The 18,949-nt window shown below is 35.1% G+C and overlaps 1 long non-coding RNA gene across 1 annotated transcript; it reads left to right on the top strand.

The window, feature by feature from the left end:
* Nucleotides 1-1,897: 1,897 nt before the first annotated feature.
* On the top strand, nt 1,898-5,383 carry LOC112779224 (uncharacterized). Its single transcript, XR_003816097.2, has 5 exons — nt 1,898-2,435; nt 3,479-3,613; nt 4,503-4,583; nt 4,743-4,805; nt 4,942-5,383. It is a non-coding gene; the product is annotated as an uncharacterized lncRNA (long non-coding RNA).
* The last annotated feature ends 13,566 nt before the right edge of the window (nt 5,384-18,949 follow it).

Genomic DNA, 18,949 nt, shown 5'->3' on the forward strand with positions numbered 1-18,949 from the left:
GTCATCATATATACAAAAAAAATCTTAAACTTATCGAAAAATTATATAAATAATTATATTTTTAATACATTTTTCATGCAATAATAATTTTTTGAGTTTGCATGAATTTTTTATATAAACTTATTTTTATTTGTCTTATATTAACGGGTTTAACAAAAATTAAATTCTAAATTTTTTGGTCATAAAAACTTTAATATTATGTCATAATATTATTTCTTCTAAAAATTTAAGTTGATAGAAAAAATACATAAATAATTATATCTCTAATAAATATTATCGAAATTTAAGAGTGATAAGGGTGTCAATTTTACATACAAATAGATCAAAGATGTAGGGTGCAAAATCATTTTGATTACTTCTAATTTCTCAAATCAATGTTGACCTAAAACATTTTGGTAAGCATAGCTTATAAAATATCATAGCACGTATATGGTGTGCCTTGGGCCACCACCACCATACTAAATTGCTTGCGTGTTGTACCGCACCATACCCTTCACCTGATTCTTAGTGGTGGTTGATCAGATTCCTTGCCCTAAGTTTCTACATAGGATAACAAAAATTAGGAATTTAGGACATAGAACTATGTATGCAGGTACCGAATTTATTAGGTTATGAGTACGACCTTTTATTTTAAAAGATTTAATTCTTTTTGAGACAATGTGGGTTGTTGATTTTTTTTTTCTTTTTTAATGCACATTTCAAATTATTGGTCTGTATCATCTTATAGAATTATTTTGGAACTAATATAACATATTGTAGAGCACTTATCTAGCTTCTTCTAAATTCACTCTCTTATTTGAAAAGCTAATCCAACTATCAAAAGTAGTTGCTCTATTTTGTCACTTTCGGTCACTATTTTACTCGGTGCCCTAACTTTGACCTGAGCAATAATTAACTGATCTATAGGTAGAAAAATCTCTCTATAAAACTTAAAGAATGATGTTATTTACACTATTAAATCTCTCTTTTGAATCAATACTACCCATTTTTCAATTTTTTACGAAAAAATTGTGTCTGATCTATTTAACCCTTGATAAGATCTAAAGATTAAATAAAAAAGTTTGTGTTTAAAAATAAGAATCGTACCAAAATAATTCAAACAGGTGATTATATAGAATATAATAATTTAAATGTTCAAAAAATATTTTTAGCTTCGAATAAACGTCTTATACTAAAATAATGTAGCATGCTTTCTCACTGGAGAATCTTTTCAACTTGAAGCATCGTGCACTATAGGATCCTGTGATAAATGTCAACATTGTCATTGAAACACTAATTAATTAGGAATGGAAATATCAATTTCTTGCATACCATTTGATCATCATAGTGAATCAAACACATTAATAAATGGCATCTTTGTCATTGGAACAATAATCAATATGGACATATCAATTTCTTGCATACCATTTGATCATCAAGAGAATCAAACACATTAATGACCTAATATCTTCATATTAATTATTAACCGAAGGATGCTTAAAGTTTTAGGCTCCATTTAGTAAAGGTTTTATTTTTAAAACTAACTTATCAAAATTAGTTTGTGAAACGTAACAGTTTAAAATTTATAACAACTATATTTGGTAAAATAAAATAGAAAGAACTGTCAATAAATATAAGCTAAAAAAATGTGTTTGGTAAAATTATCTCTTTAGTATTTAAAATAATTTTAATAGACATAAATTTAACAAAAAAGTGTAAATATTTATTAAGGCTATGTTAAACATTTTAACTTAAAAATCACACACTAATTTAAAAAAGTATCTCCGTATAATAATGCTTTTAAAAATATTTATAACTTTTTAAAACTAAAAATACAATTATATGCTACAAAAAATATGCTCAATGCCGTCGAATTTACTATCGGATTTAACGACGGATGTTACCGACGGATTTAATGGCACTACAAGAGACACGGAGCATAGCGACCAAAAATTGCCAGCCGTTCAACTTATCGCCGCGAAACATGTCTCCAGAAGAACCAACCTTCATGTGCTGCACCATCGGTGGCGACTGCATCAAGAAATGCCGTTAATTTGGACTTTATCATAATTCAATTTTTATTTTGTCTTTTTTTTTTATCTTATAACCAATAATTTTCTCCAATATTGCAGAAACCTGCGAAGCGAGATTGGTAGCGCACGAAATCCTGGCACTGCTGTTCCACCGTGCGTCGCTGATCCATCCTCCTCTCTCCGGCGTCGAGCTTTCGACTTTCCTGCATAGTGCCTAAAATCCATACTCCCTCATCCACGGTGCGTGAAATCCTTAATCTCCGATCTACCCTGCGCCTCTATGTGGTTGTGGAGTCGCCGACTGCACTTCATCCTTCTCTCACCGGCGTCGAAGTTTTCCATCTCCTTGATCGTGCGTGAAACCCTTACACCTTCCTTCCCCTTGTGCCAATCTGAGCTATCGCAGCCTCTCCGCTGTTACTGGTTCGTTCTTCCACATTGATCTTTCTTTCTTGTTTTCATTCTTGGTTCAGAATTTTGATTCCGGTTATTTTGATTCAGAATTTGTCTATATCTTCTATTAATTGGGGTTAATTTTTGCTATTTAGAGTTAGGGATTTGAAGGTACTACTTGTTTTTATTTATTGTGTGCTTTGAATTGAAATTGATAGTTAGAGTAAATAAATGAAAAAAATTATGTGATTGACTCAGTTTCAATAATGTTTGATTTTGTTTTTGACATAATATTAACATAATAATTCAAAGAAGGAAATCGCAGATGTGCTTCAACTTAGTTTTGATGGATTGGAACCCCTCGAAAAGGAAATATTTTTGGACATTGCTTTTTTCTTTAACCACAAAAAGAATCCGCTTGTGCAAGGCATGTTGTATTGTCATGGTCTTCATCCAAAGATTGGAATAAGTGTACTCATCGATAAATCATTAATAACAATTGATAAATGCTATATTAGAATGCATGACCTGTTGCAAGAGTTAGGCATGAGAATAATTTGGGAAAATGCTCTAAATGAGCCATGGATGTGGAGTAGGATATGGTGCAAAGAGGATTTTCAACGTATTATGTTTGGAAATACGGTATGCAGTTTTAAATTTTTCAATTTTATAGAGTTAATAGGTAATTGATGTAATCTAATATTTTGTGAATTTTTTGTATTTAAGTCATTGATGATGTTAAGGCCGTGCAATTGATTGAACCATATGAAGAAAGAAATATGACATTAAGAGCAGAAACATTATCAAGAATGAGATGACTTGAATTTCTCAAAATAAAAAGTGTTAGTTTTTCTGGAAGTTTTAATAGCATTTCTAGCGAATTGCTCTATCTTGAGTGGGAAGATTATCCATTTACGTATTTTCTATCATGTTGTAAGCTATCCAAGCTTTTGAAATTAGTCTTGTGAAGGGTAAATTGGGTCACCTCTGCCTATTCTATTTTTCTTGCCAACTACTCCTTCGGGATTAAAAGCAACATGATCTTGATGGATCTCGCTTTGAATTCAAAGTAGATGACCACAACTATGTCGATAATGGGCATTTGTGTTTGGAAGTGAAGTGGGGAATGCGTGTGGTACTGAACCAGGATTTGGAGTAACCCAACTCTGGCAGATATTGATTTAGTTTGATGATTGCGCAACTCACAGGTATTCTTTCATCATCTCAATGTCCAATCTTTTCCAACCTTTGACATTCACATCACCAAATTAAACATTATTTTTCTGTTTTCCTTTTCCATTCATGTAATAATTTTTCTTCAGGGTCTGTATGTCATTTTAAAATATAAACGGTTTGTATTTTTCTTTTCTTATCAACACTATTTTTCCATTCCAACCAAACACATACTAGGCTTCCAGTAGATTCTACTGGAGTACAACACAGGAGGCTTTTCTTCCCATGTTCTATATTTCTACTATTGTTACTATTATTGTCACTCTATGATGCTATGTTATTCGAGTATTAAGCTTGAAGCTTGGCTGAAATTGTCTAATCTATGTCCTTGTTGGAGAGAAGAGGATTGAGATATGTTGAGGATGATTCATAATTAATATGAGTAACTGAAACTCATCAGAGAATAACTTATTGGTGTTTATGCTACCATGTTGCTGAAATGCACTTGGTTTTCTTGGCTAATTTGATGTAAATGGTGATATCCATGTTTCAAAATAAAGTAGCGTTCTTTATTTATGTATAGAGACATTTTTAGTGGTTATTGGCTTTTTACTATATTTGCCTCCACTTGATGTTATTAGTAAGTTGAGACTCTTGTTTGACTTTTATTTTTTTAAAAAAAGGAGACTGAGAAATGTGAATGTGATATAATAAACTCTGTGAGGCAGTAGAGTATTATATATGTTGTTGCAATTATCAAGTATCCATGGAAAGCTAACTTTTTTGGTAGCATTGTTGTATCAGTTATGATGGCTTTGCTTCTAGCAGTACTTGTATATATTTGAGCTTAATTAGTGTAAAGATTTCAATATGCTTCTGTTCTAATGTTACAAATCCTTAAAGCAATAACTTATATATTTGCAGGATTTTCTCTTCAATGATTATTGGGAGGATATAGGGACAATCAGGTCACTCTTTGAAGCAAATTTAGCCCTCACCGAACATGTAAGTATCATGTTTATCATAATCTAGCAGCAAGTTTACAATTATGATTTTGTTTCCTACCAAAAATAATTTATTAACTAATTTTCATTGATTAGGATTTAAGATCAGCCACGTTACATTTGTAAATTTAGCTATCCAGGTTTTGCTTTTATGAAGCAGGAAAACCAATGTATATATACATCAACGAGAAACTTACCACGATCAAATATTGATGATATCAAGGTTAGTACAGAAAAAAAAATAATACTAACTTGGTAGTATTTTATAACTAAGTATCAAAAGTCATATATATCGCTGGCTTAAGTGTGTGTTCGATTGTTTAATTAGACTAAAACATTTGTTATTTATCCTTATACAGATTGTTGACTCAATAGTATCGCATGGATCAATTCTGTGGAAGGACAGAGTGAAAAATAGAATCCTAGGATTGGACTTATTTTGATTTGAAGTAAACATTTTTTTGAATTTGACTATGCAATTCTTAGCAAGAGATTTACTATGTTGATATTTTTATAAAGATATTATTTTATTTTCCAGGTAATTTTGTTGTTTTTGCCACAAATTTATATTCAATAGATAAAAAAATATTAAGATTTATAGCATTAAAAAATCCAAAAAAGGCCAAAAAATTTATCTTTAAAATTCAAAAAAAAAAAAATCAGCGCTTTTTAAAAGGAATTTTTTTTTAAAATTTGTATTGAAAATAGTGGCGCTTTTATAACCGCCACAAACATTCATAAATAAAAAAAATGTAATAACATTGCGGCGGTTCGTAACTGCCGAAAGACTTTGGGTAGGGCAAGGGCTGTTCCTCATCTTCTTCAGGGACCGGGACAATCTTTTCATCCAGCACGATATTGTCTTGACTGAACAAGGAAAGATCGGCCTTAGGAGCCAGAACTTGAACTTGGGCCTTCAGGTTAGTAAACATCTCATCCATCCCTTCAGCCACAAACTCCTCAAGGGTGGCATATGTTTCCTTGGCCTTCTCCAACTCCTCCTGAAGGTCGAGCTTCTCCCTAAAAACCCGGGTATAGATCTCCTTTGCTTTCTTTTTCAACCGCTTTGCCATAGCTGTAGCCGCCTCAGCCTTTTTTATCCTAGAATGGGCCTTCTCTAAGTAGGACTTTAGCCCGTCCCTTTCCTCCTTGATAAACCACTATTTTATGGTTTATCTTGTGCTCAATTGAGTGGTTTTTATCAATTCTTTACCCACTTATTCATATGATTTGCATGATTTTATGTTATCCTTCCTGATTTTGTGCTATGATTGAAAACATGCTTCTTTGGCCTTAAATTTGCAATGTTTAAATCCTCTCTTATTACCATTCAATGCCTTGATATGTGTGTTAAGTGTTTTCAGAGATTATAGGGCAGGAATGGCTTGGAGGATGGAAAGGAAGCATGCAAAAGTGGAAGGAATACAAGAAGTTGAAGAAATTGCTTGCTAAGCTGTCTAGCTTGACCTCTTTGTACTCAAACAGTCATAACTTGAGTTACAGAGATCCAAATGACGCGGTTCTAGTTGTGTTGGAAAGCTAACATCCGGGGCTTCGCAATGATATATAATTTGCTATAGCTTTCCCAAAGCCAGGCGACGCGCACGCGTGGATCACGCGGACACATGACTTGGCAAAAACCCAATCCACGCTAACGCATGGACGACGCTTCCGCGTGACTTTGCTGCGACCTGTACGTACCAGAAATCGCTGGGGGCGATTTCTGGGCTATTTTTGACCCAGTTTTTGGCCCAGAAAATACATATTAGAGGCTATAAAGTGGGGAAATCAATCCATTCATACAGAGAACAGAGACAACATTCATATTCATAATTTTAGGTTTTAGATGTAGTTTTAGAGAGAGAGAGAGGTTCTCTCCTCTCTCTTAGGATTTAGGATTAGGATTTCTCTTATTTTAGGATTGCTTCTACAATCACAGGTTCAAAGTTCCTTTAATTTATTTTCTACTTTTATTTATTCTATTACTTTAATTGTTATTTATCTTTCCAAATTGGCTTATGAACTTTTCCATGTTAAGATTTGAATGTTCTATTTAATATATTTTGAGGTATTTCAGATTTATGATTGTTTTATTCTATTTATGATTTATTTTTCCTTTTTACTTTGGTTAACTAATTGGTAACACTTGAGTTATCAAACTCAGCAGTAGATTGAGATTGGGAATCGCTAATTGATTTGGATTACTCTAAAGCTAGTCTTTCCACAGGAGTTGACTAGGACTTGAGGATCAAATTGATTGGTCCACTTGACTTTCCTTTATTTAGTAAGGGTTAACTAAGTGGGAGCAATAACAATTCTCATCACACCTGATAAGGATAACTAGGATAGAATTTCCAGTTCTTGTACCTTGCCAATAGTTTTCTTTATAATTATTAATTTATTTTTCTTGTAATTTAAATTACTTGTTCCTTATTTTAAAAACCAAAAAATACACCTTTATCCATAACCAATAATAAATCATACTTCCTTGCAATTCCTTGAGAGACGACCCGATGTTTCAATACTTCGGTTATAAATTTTATTGGGTTTTGTTACTTGTGACAACCAAATTTTTGTACGAAAGGATTCTCTGTTGGTTTAGAAACTATACTTACAACGCAATTATATATTTTTATAAAAATTCTTTACTGACAGAAAATCCGTTCGTCAAAATGGTGCCGTTGCCGGGGAATTGCAAACGTGTGCCTTATTATTGGTTATTATAAATATTTACTTTTAAATTGATTTTTTTGGTAAAAAAAAATTCAGATTTTTATTTTAAAATTTTTTATCTTATCTTATCTTAGTTTTAAATTTCAAAATTCAAAATTCAAAATTCAAAATTCAAAATTTAAATTTAAAATTTTAAAAGTCAAACCTTTTCAAAATTTAAATCTTTTTCAAATCTTTATCTTATATTGTTGACTTTTTCAAATTCAAAAATTTAAATTTCAAAACCTTTTAATATAAAAACTTATCTTCTCTTACCTAACTTATCTTATCTTTTCTAATCTTAAAATCAAATCTTTTTTAAACCTTTTCTCTTATTTATTTTATTTTATTTTATTTTCTTTTGCTTGTTTATTTGTTTTTGTTTTTAATTTCTATTTAGCTACTATGAATTCTTACTTCTCTGGTTTCAAGTTTGGTTCTAATGTTATTGCAAGGAATAGAAATTATAACAGGAACATGCATCAAGGTCGGAACAATCAAAGTTGGAAGGAGCCACGGGGATCTGATCAACCCTTTCGGCAACAACACCTTCCAAGATACCATGGACAACGACCATCCTACAATGCATGCCCAGACATTAGATATGGTGGACCCCTTCGTGACAACCAACATCCACCAAATTACTATGGTCAAGAGCCATTCCGAGGTGCATACCAAGATGATAGATGGTTAGTGGTTGGCAACACAATCCTAGGTTCATTGTGGTAGGAAGCTCACGGCTGAAGTATCATGGTTGGAAGAATACTAAATTGTATGGGTCTAGAAAGCTGTTTGGATGCCTCAGTAAGAATTCAGATTGCTTGCCACCCGGTTGTAATACTAATGATCAACAAGAAGACATGTGCAAAAGCAAGGTTTGGGACCCTAGAATTCAGTCTAACAATCAACACTCTTGGAGCCTTGTCACTTACTTTAGATTGCTTGACAGCTGTATGTGCCTAGTTTGGGATCCCGGAGGCCATTGGAATTACAAACATTGGTGGAGATTCAAGGATCAGTACAAGCACAAGCCACCATGACAAGGAGCTCACCAAATGTCCAACTTAAGGACTTTAACTAAAAGTGCTAGGTGGGAGACAACCCACCATGGTATGATTGTTCTTTTTCAGTCTTAGTTTTATTTTGTTTTGTTTTATTCTTGGTTCTATTTTATTTTATTTTTCTTAGTGTTCATTCATCATATCTGCACCAGCATCTGCATTTTGCATTTTTGCATTCTGCATTAAAAAAAATGCATGCGACGCATAAGCGTCGCTGACGCGTCCGCGTCATAGGTGCATTCTGAAGAAAAGAGAATTGAACAGAAAGTCACGCGAAAGTATGGCTGGAGGTGTGCCTTAGGCACAAATATGACCACGCAACCGCGTCGCTGACGCATTCGCGTCGTTTGCGAAATAGCCTCCCCACGTGTCCACGTCGCCCACGCGGCCGTGTGACCCTAAAGATCGACGTAAAAAGGGTGTATGGCAGAGAGTTATGGTGGAGTCGAGCTGAAACTATGCTATAAGCACCATCCCTACCACGCGAACGCGTGCCCCACACGTCCGCATCATCCTCAATGTTTGGCGATTCACGCGATCGCGTCACCCTAAATTTTGGCAAAATGAGTTTGAAACAGAGAGTTGCGCAAGTGCGAGGCTGCCCTCGCACCACTAGCACAAATCAAGTCACGCGTCCGCGTCACCCACGCGTCTGCGTCACTTGAAAAAATCGCACACCATGCGACCGCGTGACCCACGCTTCCGCGTCATATGCGGCGCATAATTTTTCCAGATCAGCCAAATATCATATCTTTTCTTCCCCAAACCCTATTTTTTTCTTTTTCCCTCCTTCTTTCTTTCTTCTCCCTTCTTCCGTCTTTATTCCCTCTCAATTTTTTTACTTTCTCCTCTCTTATTTTTTCACATCTATTATCAAGGTTCTTTTCTTTCTTTCTTTACTTTTTACTTTTCCTTTATTACTTTTATTTTTGTTTATGTTTTCTTCTTTCTTTTTCTTTCTACTTTCATTATCTATATTTTTTTTCTTTCTTTTTCTTTTTATTCCTTTAATTGGTGTTAGAAATTTAATTGGGTGATTATTATCTTCTACATATTGCTTGTGGATTATTAAGGAATTGTTTGACAATTAATATTACTTCTTAAGGGTTGCTTGCATGTTCAAATTTAATACTTTCACTAAATTCTTTACTATGCATGCTATGTGTTTGTGAAAAAGCCCGTATGGCATTCCACATTATTTTTAATTATTCTACTCTACTACTCTAATGCCTGTTTTTCACAAAACCCCTTTTATATTTTATTGATTAAAATATAATTGTCAATACAAACAGATTGTTAGTTTAAGAGACTTGATAATCAAATTGGGCATTTAATGCTTGAGCTATGCTACTCATGCCTTTGCCAGCATGCCAATAAACATCTTGTATTTACTTGCCATCACATGCACTAGCTATATTTCCATTGATGAACTTTTCACATGTAGTCATGACCATGTGTTAACGACATCCCTCTTTACCGTGCATTGATTATCACCTATACCATCCTCTTCCTTGCTCGAACCCTTACCTTTCCATGTACTTATTTTTTCCCTTTTCAGGATGGTCACCAAGATGGGTAAAGAGAAAGCTACTTCCAAACAATCGGCAAGGAAAGAAACAAAAAGAGCACTAGTTGCGGAGCCACCCGTCCACTTGTACATCTCTGCATGCACCGAGAACGGTGCAATCTTTAAGTGTGGGGAGGTCGATACCGATCTCCATGGGTTAGTTATTTTCTTCTCAACACCAATGTCTTATTTTCTTTATTAGTTCATTGTTGCATCTGCATATTTGATTGCATGTTTTCTTGATTTTGTACATATATTTACCACTTCTTGGTTAAATTAATGAGTTTCTTTTTAAGACCTTATTTTATATAATTTTACTAATTTAAATAAAAAATTTTTCTGTTAAAACTTGTTTGAAGTTGTATTTGGAACATAGTTTAAAAAGTTAAGAACACACAACCTGTGAGATTTTGAGCTTATTTATATGGTTACATTATTTAACTATAAATTTTTATTCTTGTGTGTTTTCTTCCCTATGATTGCAATCTTTGCTTTGTTCCATTCTATATGTCCAATATTTAGTGTATTTAAATGTATGCATATGATTGAGGCCATTACTTGTTATTAGCTCACTTATCCCAAATAGCCTACCCTTTCAATCACCTTTGTTTACCACCTTGAGCTTTTTAACCCCTTTCTGTTCTATATTTTACCACATCACTAGCCTTAAGCGGAAAAACAAATTAATTATCCCAAATTGAATCTTTGGTTAGCTTAAAGATAGTGTGTTAACTAAGTGTGGGGAAACTGTGGGAACTTGGGTTGATGAAAGTGTATAGTGTTTCATTGACAAAATATTAGGAATTTGGGTACCTACTCATGTGAGACCAGAAAAATTAAAAATCCATGTGCATTGATAAGTTATGTTTATTTTTCTATTAAAAAAATCCAAAAAAAAATATTATAATATAAATAAATAAATAAGGGGACAAAATTACCCCAATGCTAAAGTTAAGTTAATGAAGAGATCAATGCACATGTGATAAAAATTAAAAGAAAGGTTGATACATGAGTATGTGAAAAATGCAAAAAAAAAAATGGGAATTGTGGGTAGCTAGGCATGATTCTAGAGTTACATAGAGTATGTGTGTATGATAGGTGAAAGCTTAGGTTAGTTAAGGATTCAATTTATAGCTCACTTAGCCATATATATATACCCTCACCCTTACCTTGTCCCCATTACAACCTTAAAAAGACCTCATGATGTTTGCATTGGTATACTAAATATTTGTTGATTGGTTAGATGAAGAACAAAATTTTAGAAAGTATGATTAGAGAAGAGTAGAGAGATTGACCCTAGACACTTGAGAGATTTGAGTGCATATACACTACCAATGAGGGTTCAATGCTTGATTCTATGTTCCCTGCTTTCATAAGCTGTATTCTTACAAGTTTACTTGTCTTTACTGTATAATTTTAATTAGTGAAATTTGAATTATTTTTGTCTTGGAGAACTTATTTACTTTTAACCAAGTAGGTAGAAACATCTTAGCATATAGTTGCATTCATATAGATAGGTTGCATTTCATACATTTTACCATTCTTCTTCATCCTTTATAGCTTCTCTTGAGCTTAGCATGAGGACTTGCTAATGTTTAAGTGTGGGGAGGTTGATAAACCACTATTTTATGGTTTATCTTGTGCTCAATTGAGTGGTTTTTATCAATTCTTTACCCACTTATTCATATGATTTGCATGATTTTATGTTTTCCTTCCTGATTTTGTGCTATTATTGAAAACATGCTTCTTTGGCCTTAAATTTGCAATGTTTAAATCCTCTCTTATTACCATTCGATGCCTTGATATGTGTGTTAAGTGTTTTCAGAGATTATAGGGCAGGAATGGCTTGGAGGATGGAAAGGAAGCATGCAAAAGTGGAAGGAATACAAGAAGTTGAAGAAATTGCTAAGCTGTCCAGCCTGACCTCTTCGCACTCATTTCATAACTTGAGCTACAGAGGTCCAAATGACGCGGTTCTAGTTGCATTGGAAAGCTAACATCTGGGGCTTCGCAAGGATATATAATTTGCCATAGCTGCCTCAAAGCCAGGCGACGCGCACGCGTGGATCACGCGGACGCGTGACCTGGCAAAAACCCAATCCACGCTAACGCGTGGACGACGCTTCCGTGTGACTTTGCCGCGACCTGTACGTATTGATAGCACGGAAACTTGTCTCTCAACAATTTTCCTTCGGCAAGTATACCGAATTGTCGTCAAGTAAAAACTCACAATAGAGTGAGGTCGAATCCCACAGGGATTGATTGGTCAAGCAACTTTAATTAGAGGAATGTTCTAGTTGAGCGAAGCAGAATTTGGTTTGAGAGTTGCAGGAAATTAAATGGCGGGAAAGTAAATAGCAGAAAATATAAATGCTGGAAGTAAAGAGCTGAAAGTAAATGACGGAAATTAAATTGCAGAATTGTAAATGGGAATGGGAAAAATGCTCATGAAAGTAAATTGCAGAAATTAAAGAGAATGGGTAAGATCAGAAATGGGGATTCATTGGGCTTAGGAGATGTTGCATTCTCCGGATCAAGTTCATTTTCATCTCGTCCTCAATCAATGCATTCATTGATCTCCTTGGCAATCTTAAGTGATCGAATTCCAATTCTTTGGTAATTCAATCTCTCAAATCTTGATCAATAGCCAATTCCTTGGTCAATTGCTCATGAGAAGAGATGAAGTATGGTCACTGATTATACGACATGCATTCCCAAATCAAGTGTTGGTAGGATTATAGTCACCATACCCAACCAAACCCAATTTGGTCCAACATGAGAAATCATTTCTAGCATGATCTCTTCATTCCTCTTCCAAGGTTCAGAAGAGATCCAAGTATGAATAGCTTCTTTTCCAAGATAACTACCCAACTGGATGAAGATTGAAAGCTTTCTAGTAAAATCAAGAGAAAAGATAGAAGAAGAGTAATGAAAATTAGTATTGATCCATCAAATTACAACAGAGCTCCCTAACCCAATGAAAGGGGTTTAGTTGTTCATAGCTCTGAAAATGGAAAACAAAGATCGAGAATACATCATGAAAACTAGAACTAGAAGTGTAGAGTAAATTATACAGAGAGTAGTTCTCAATTTCCAATCCCCCAAAAAGCTCTGTTTCCTGATTAAAAACTACCCCTATATATACTACTCTTCTGATCTTCTAGTTGATTCTTCAAGTCTTGGATATGGGCCTTTGGATCTTGAGTTTGAAGCAGTTATCTTCTGCAGTGGGCTTAGCTTTACTTGCAGAGAGAAAGTGTGAAGTAGGAAGGGTCTTTAGCTCAGGACGTTAGTGGCGTTAACGTTAAGTGAGAGTGTGGGTTCGAGAACGTTAGTGACAATCACCTTTTTTACTAACGTTCCTCACCCAGGGATGATCCACGTTAACTTCAACGTTAGTGGCACCAACGTGACCACTAACGTTGCCTCTTGGTCCTTCGCACACGTTATTGGGACTCACCTTTTCCAATAACGTTGAGAGTCCTCCCTTCCTACGTTAGAGTTCACGTTAACTTAGTTAACGTGGCTCTTAACGTAGGCTTGCCAATTCTTCGAGAATGTTAGTGACACTTACCTTTGTCACTAACGTTCCAAGGTGCCCCTACTTCCCACGTTAGAGTCCATGTTAACTAAGTTAACGTGGCTTCTAACGTGGTAATGATAGCCATCTCCAACGTTAGTGACAAAGGTGAGTGTCACTAATGTTGGCTTATCATCTTCTTTATCGACGTTAGCTTAAGTTAACGTGGGAGCTAATGTTGCTCATAGTGACTTGTGGTGGTACATCCCAATGTTAGTGACAAAGGTAAGTGTCACTAACGTTGGCGATCACTTGCTTTCTCCACGTTAGCTTCCACGTTAACTAAGTTAATGTGGCAACTAACGTGGCTCATTGTAGCTTGGCCAACGTTAGTGACAAAGGTGAGTGTCACTAACGTTGGCTTCTCTTTTGCTTCCCAACGTTAGAGTCCACGTTAACTGAGTTAACGTGGCTCTTAACGTGGCCAATTATGAGCTTGGTCCAACGTTAGTGACAAAGGTGAGTGTCACTAACGTTGGCCTTATTTCTTTCTTCCACGTTAGAGTTCACGTTAACTTAGTTAACGTGACTCTTAACGTGGGCTATGATGGCTTTCGAGGACGTTATTGGCGATTACTTTTCTCATTAACGTTGCAAGCTAGCTCCCATTCCACGTTGGTGGTCACGTTAGTTAGACTAACGTGGCTGCTAATGTGGCTCTTTCTTGCTTCCTTTGTCCTGAAATCAAGCAATAAAGTGCATCAAAGTTCTAATCCACATCATGAGACATGCATCATCCAATTTGTCATCTAATTCATGCAAAATTCTCATGAAATCATGTAAAGTGCACAATGTATGCTTAAATCAAGATGTAAGTGAAATTCTACCCAAAACTTGCTTATTTTCTAAGAAAATGCATGAAACAACCCTAAAACAGTAAAGAAAAGGTCAGTGAAACTGGCCAAAATTTCCTGGCATCACGTACCAAAAATCGCTGGGGGTAATTTCTGGGCTATTTTTGACCCAATTTTCGGCCCAGAAAACACAGATTAGAGGCTATAAAGTGGGGGAATCAATCCATTCATACAGAGAAAAGAGACAACATTCATATTCATAATTTTAGCTTTCAGATGTAGTTTTAGAGAGAGAGAGGTTCTCTCCTCTCTCTTAGGATTTAGGATTATGATTTCTCTTATTTTAGGATTGCTTCTACAATCACAGGTTCAAAGTTGCTTTAATTTATTTTCTACTTTTATTTATTCTATTACTTTAATTGTTATTTATCTTTCCAAATTGGCTTATGAACTTTTCCATGTTAAGATTTGAATGTTCTATTTAATATATTTTGTAGTATTTCAGATTTATGATTGTTTTATTCTATTTATGATTTATTTTCCCTTTTTGCTTTGGTTAAGTAATTGGTAACACTTGAGTTATCAAACTCAGCAGTAGATTGAGATTGGGAATCGCTGATTGATTTGGATTACTCTAAAGCTAGTCTTTCCACAGGAGTTGACTAGGACTTGAGGATCAAATTGATTGGTCCACTTGACTTTCCTTTATTTAGTAAGGGTTAACTAAGTGGGAGCAATAACAATTCTCATTACACCTGATAAGGATAACTAGGATAGAATTTCCAGTTCTTGTACCTTGCCAATAGTTTTCTTTATAATTATTAATTTATTTTTCTTGTCATTTAAATTACTTGTTCCTTATTTTAAAAACCCAAAAATACACCTTTTTTCATAACCAATAATAAATCATACTTCCCTGTAATTCCTTGAGAGACGACCCGAGGTTTCAATACTTCAGTTATAAATTTTATTGGGTTTTGTTACTTATGACAACTAAATTTTTGTACGAAAGGATTCTCTGTTGGTTTAGAAACTATACTTACAATGCGATTATATATTTTTATAAAAATTCTTTACTGACAGAAAATCCGTTCGTCATTCCTCCTACTCCTTCTTGATTCTACTAAGCCTTTCCACCTTAGCTCAGGCAACCACTAGAGAGCTGTGAGTGGCAATGAGGGGAGTCTTCTGTAACTCCTTGGCCAATGACGTACAAACTCCCGCTATTCGAATTCTATTTCGGGTTGTAAGTTGGAGATGGTTCTGAATAGCCACATCATACATGCTGATGCGATTACGAGGGAGAATATTTCTCTCGCTCTAGGCAATCCCGTCAAATCCTTTATCGTAAATACTCCCATCTTCAACATTTTTTTGCCTTTTGGGAGGCTCTGAAGATGAGGGAGAAGGAGGAACAACAGAACTCTCTTGAGGGGATTCAGGAGGGATCAACCGACTTGAGGGAGTAGGAATGATTTTCTTTTGGGCCGAAGTACCCGAGTCTGATTTCTTCAGAGAAGATCGAACAGAGGTACCTCAGGTTTTCTTCTCTTGAATGCTCTAAGCCACAACATTTTTTCTGGTCTGGCGTAATTGTTTCATCGCTGGAGACTTCAGAGCCATGTTCTCTAAAAAATAAAATAAAAGGCACCTTAGTCAAAAAATCACAACTGAAAGTCATAAAGCTAAAGGTCAGAAAGCTACCTAGCTTGGACCGAAGCTGATTGGGGTCCCCTAAGAACCTTTTAGCATCGAAGTGAGGAGCCCGGCCCAGCACTCTTCCAACACGTCCACCACACACTTTTCAAGATCATCTAAAGCCTTTACATTATACTTAGCTATCACAGGTTTTTCCTCCCAGTACAATGTAAAAGAAGGTTCATCATTCTCATCTAGATAGAAAGGTCAAACACCTTCTACAACTCAGACTTTGAGGAAATAGTTTTTGAAGTCGTGGAAAGATTTATTAAAAATATAAAAAAACCTTTCTACCCTAAACAACACGAAAGGAAAGCCAAAAAGACTTTCCTTTCAAAGACCTGGGTTTGGTTAAGATAAAAAGGTGAAAGAAAACCTTGAGAGAAGGTCAGACATTGAGCTCTTGCATAAAAGCTGGTTAATTTTAAAAAAATCCCAAGAATTTGGGTGAAGCTGGGAAGGAACAACATTACAAGTCCAGAGGATATTCGTCTCGATGTCAAAAAAAGAGAGTTTAATGCCTAACTTTGTAAAAAAGCACTCGTAGGCATAAAAAAAGGGCGTTCTGGATTTGCTAAAGGGAGAAAGAAAACCCTCTCCTTGGGATCAACCACTATTATTTCGTAATTCCTTTCATCCTCCCGACTCTTACATAACCTATGGTGTCTACAGAATACCTAAGTGTACTTTTTATCAACTACAGGGACAGAGGTAATGACAGGAGTATCTACCTAAGTCAATAGAGAAGGGGGAACTTTTGTTGACATATCATGAATGACAGACCGAGATATAAAGCTACACCTACAAATACAAAATGAAGAAGGGGTCACTAAAGAGCTCGGACACCAGTAAAAAGAAGTCGGGTAAAAGCAACAAAACATAAAATGCAATTTCAAAAGATCTTTTTAAAACAGAAAACATAGAAATAGCTTCCGTCATATACTATCAACAACGACACCATTAGGGGGCAACACGATTATATTCTACAACAATAAAACGGCAAAACGATGATGCGTGATTATATTTTCTATATTTTCTTATTATTTTAGATATGAATTTATTGAGTTTTATTGATATTTTAGTGTTTGAAGCCTATTTAGATGCTACTTTGAGGCACATTGTGGTTTTATTTACTTCAGGAAAAATCCAGGCAAGTTTCGCAGAGTTCGTGTGACGATGCGGAAATTAGCCGATTAAGAATTTTTTATAGAAATAACGTTGCAAGTACAGTTTCTAACTGATGAAAAATCCGCTTATCAATTTTAAAGGGTTGTCACAAAATTAGAATAAAATTACTGGGAGTAGGAATCCCAGGTCGTCTCCCAACAAGTTGACAAAAGAGTGCTATTTTATTAGTCAGGAGTTTGCTGAGAAATCTTAAGAGTTGGAGGACGGAAAAATAAATGATTGTAAATTAAAGCAATGAAAATTAGCAAGAGAAATTATATAATCAGAATAAAAAGCCTTGACCGGTGGAAAGATTAATTGGAAGTTCTATCCTTGTTGGATTCTCCCAAGTGTAATAGCAAGAGGTTGTTGTTTTCACTTAGTTAACCCTTACTAAATAAAAGAAAGTCAAGTGATTGAGCTAACTCTTATTCACAAGTCCTAATCCTCTCCTTATGGAAGGATTAGCGTTAGTAAATAGGGAGTTAGCCAACAACTTCCAATTACAATTAATAATTGAGTATTCCAACTCAACGGTCTCCTTTTAATCAACCCCCAAGTCAAGTTGGGAGTCTACTCCATTGACATGAATGTGATTTTCATAAACGATAAAGAGGGATAAGAAGACATGATAACTGAATAAAATAATAACTGAAAATTAATTAAAGGTAAAAATAGTTCTTGGCATTAATAAATCCCAAAATCATAAACATCTTTATCTGAGAAGGGTTAATAAGTAATCAAAAGAGTAAAGGAATAAGAAGGCAAACTAGAATAGTAGCAACTTCAACTGAGATAGTGACTCTTCTCAATATTCAAATCAAAAGCATAAACTCTAAAAACTATGAATGTGAAGAAAACCTAGAGGAAGAGTGATTTCTCTCTAAGATTCTAATCTAAAACTAAAACTATGCAAATGAGAATGTCTCTTGAGTCTTTGCTTGTCCCCTGGCTCTAGTCTATGTTTCTGGGCCGAAAACTGGGTCCAAACTTGGCCCAAAATTGCCCCCAGCATTTTCTGCGATTTCTACAGGTAGCACATGTCACGCGTACGCGTCGCTGGTCATCTTTGCGTTTCACATGTACGCGTCAAGCACACGCACGCGTCGCTGTGCAAACTCCAATTCACGTGCATGCGTGAGCCATGCGTGCGCGTCGCTTCTCGCTGGTTATCTCCTTTATTTCTTGTGCTCCTTCCATTTTTGCAAGCTTCCTCTCTATCCTCTAAGCCATTCCTGCCTTATAAAGCCTGAAAACACTTAACGCACAGATCACTGCATCGAATGGTATAAAGGGGAATGAAAAATATACAATTTAAAGGCTTAGGAAGCAAGTTTTCAATCATAGAACAAAATTGGGAAGGAATTGTAATATCATGAAAATTGTATGAATAAGTGTGAAAAGACTTGATAAAAACCACTCAAATTAGCACAAGATAAACCATAAAATAGTGGTTTATCAATCTCCCCACACTTAAATATTAGCATGTCGTCATGCTAAGCTCAAGGAGATAGAAAGAATGAATGGGGGAAGTAAGACTTATGAGATGCAACCTATGTATGTGAATACAACTATACGCTAAGATGATTCTGTCTACTTAGTTAAAAGTAAATAAGTTTTCCAAGACAAACATAAATGAGATTTCACTAATGCAAATCATACAATAGAAGACAGGTAAACTTGTGAGAAGATAGCTCATGAAAGCAGGGAACATAGAATCAAGCATTGAACCCTCACTGGTAGTGTATATGCACTCCAATCTCTCACGTGTCTAGGGTTAATTCACTC

Source organism: Arachis hypogaea, chromosome 19 (assembly GCF_003086295.3).
Source record: "Arachis hypogaea cultivar Tifrunner chromosome 19, arahy.Tifrunner.gnm2.J5K5, whole genome shotgun sequence".
Classification (NCBI taxonomy): Eukaryota; Viridiplantae; Streptophyta; class Magnoliopsida; order Fabales; family Fabaceae; genus Arachis; species Arachis hypogaea.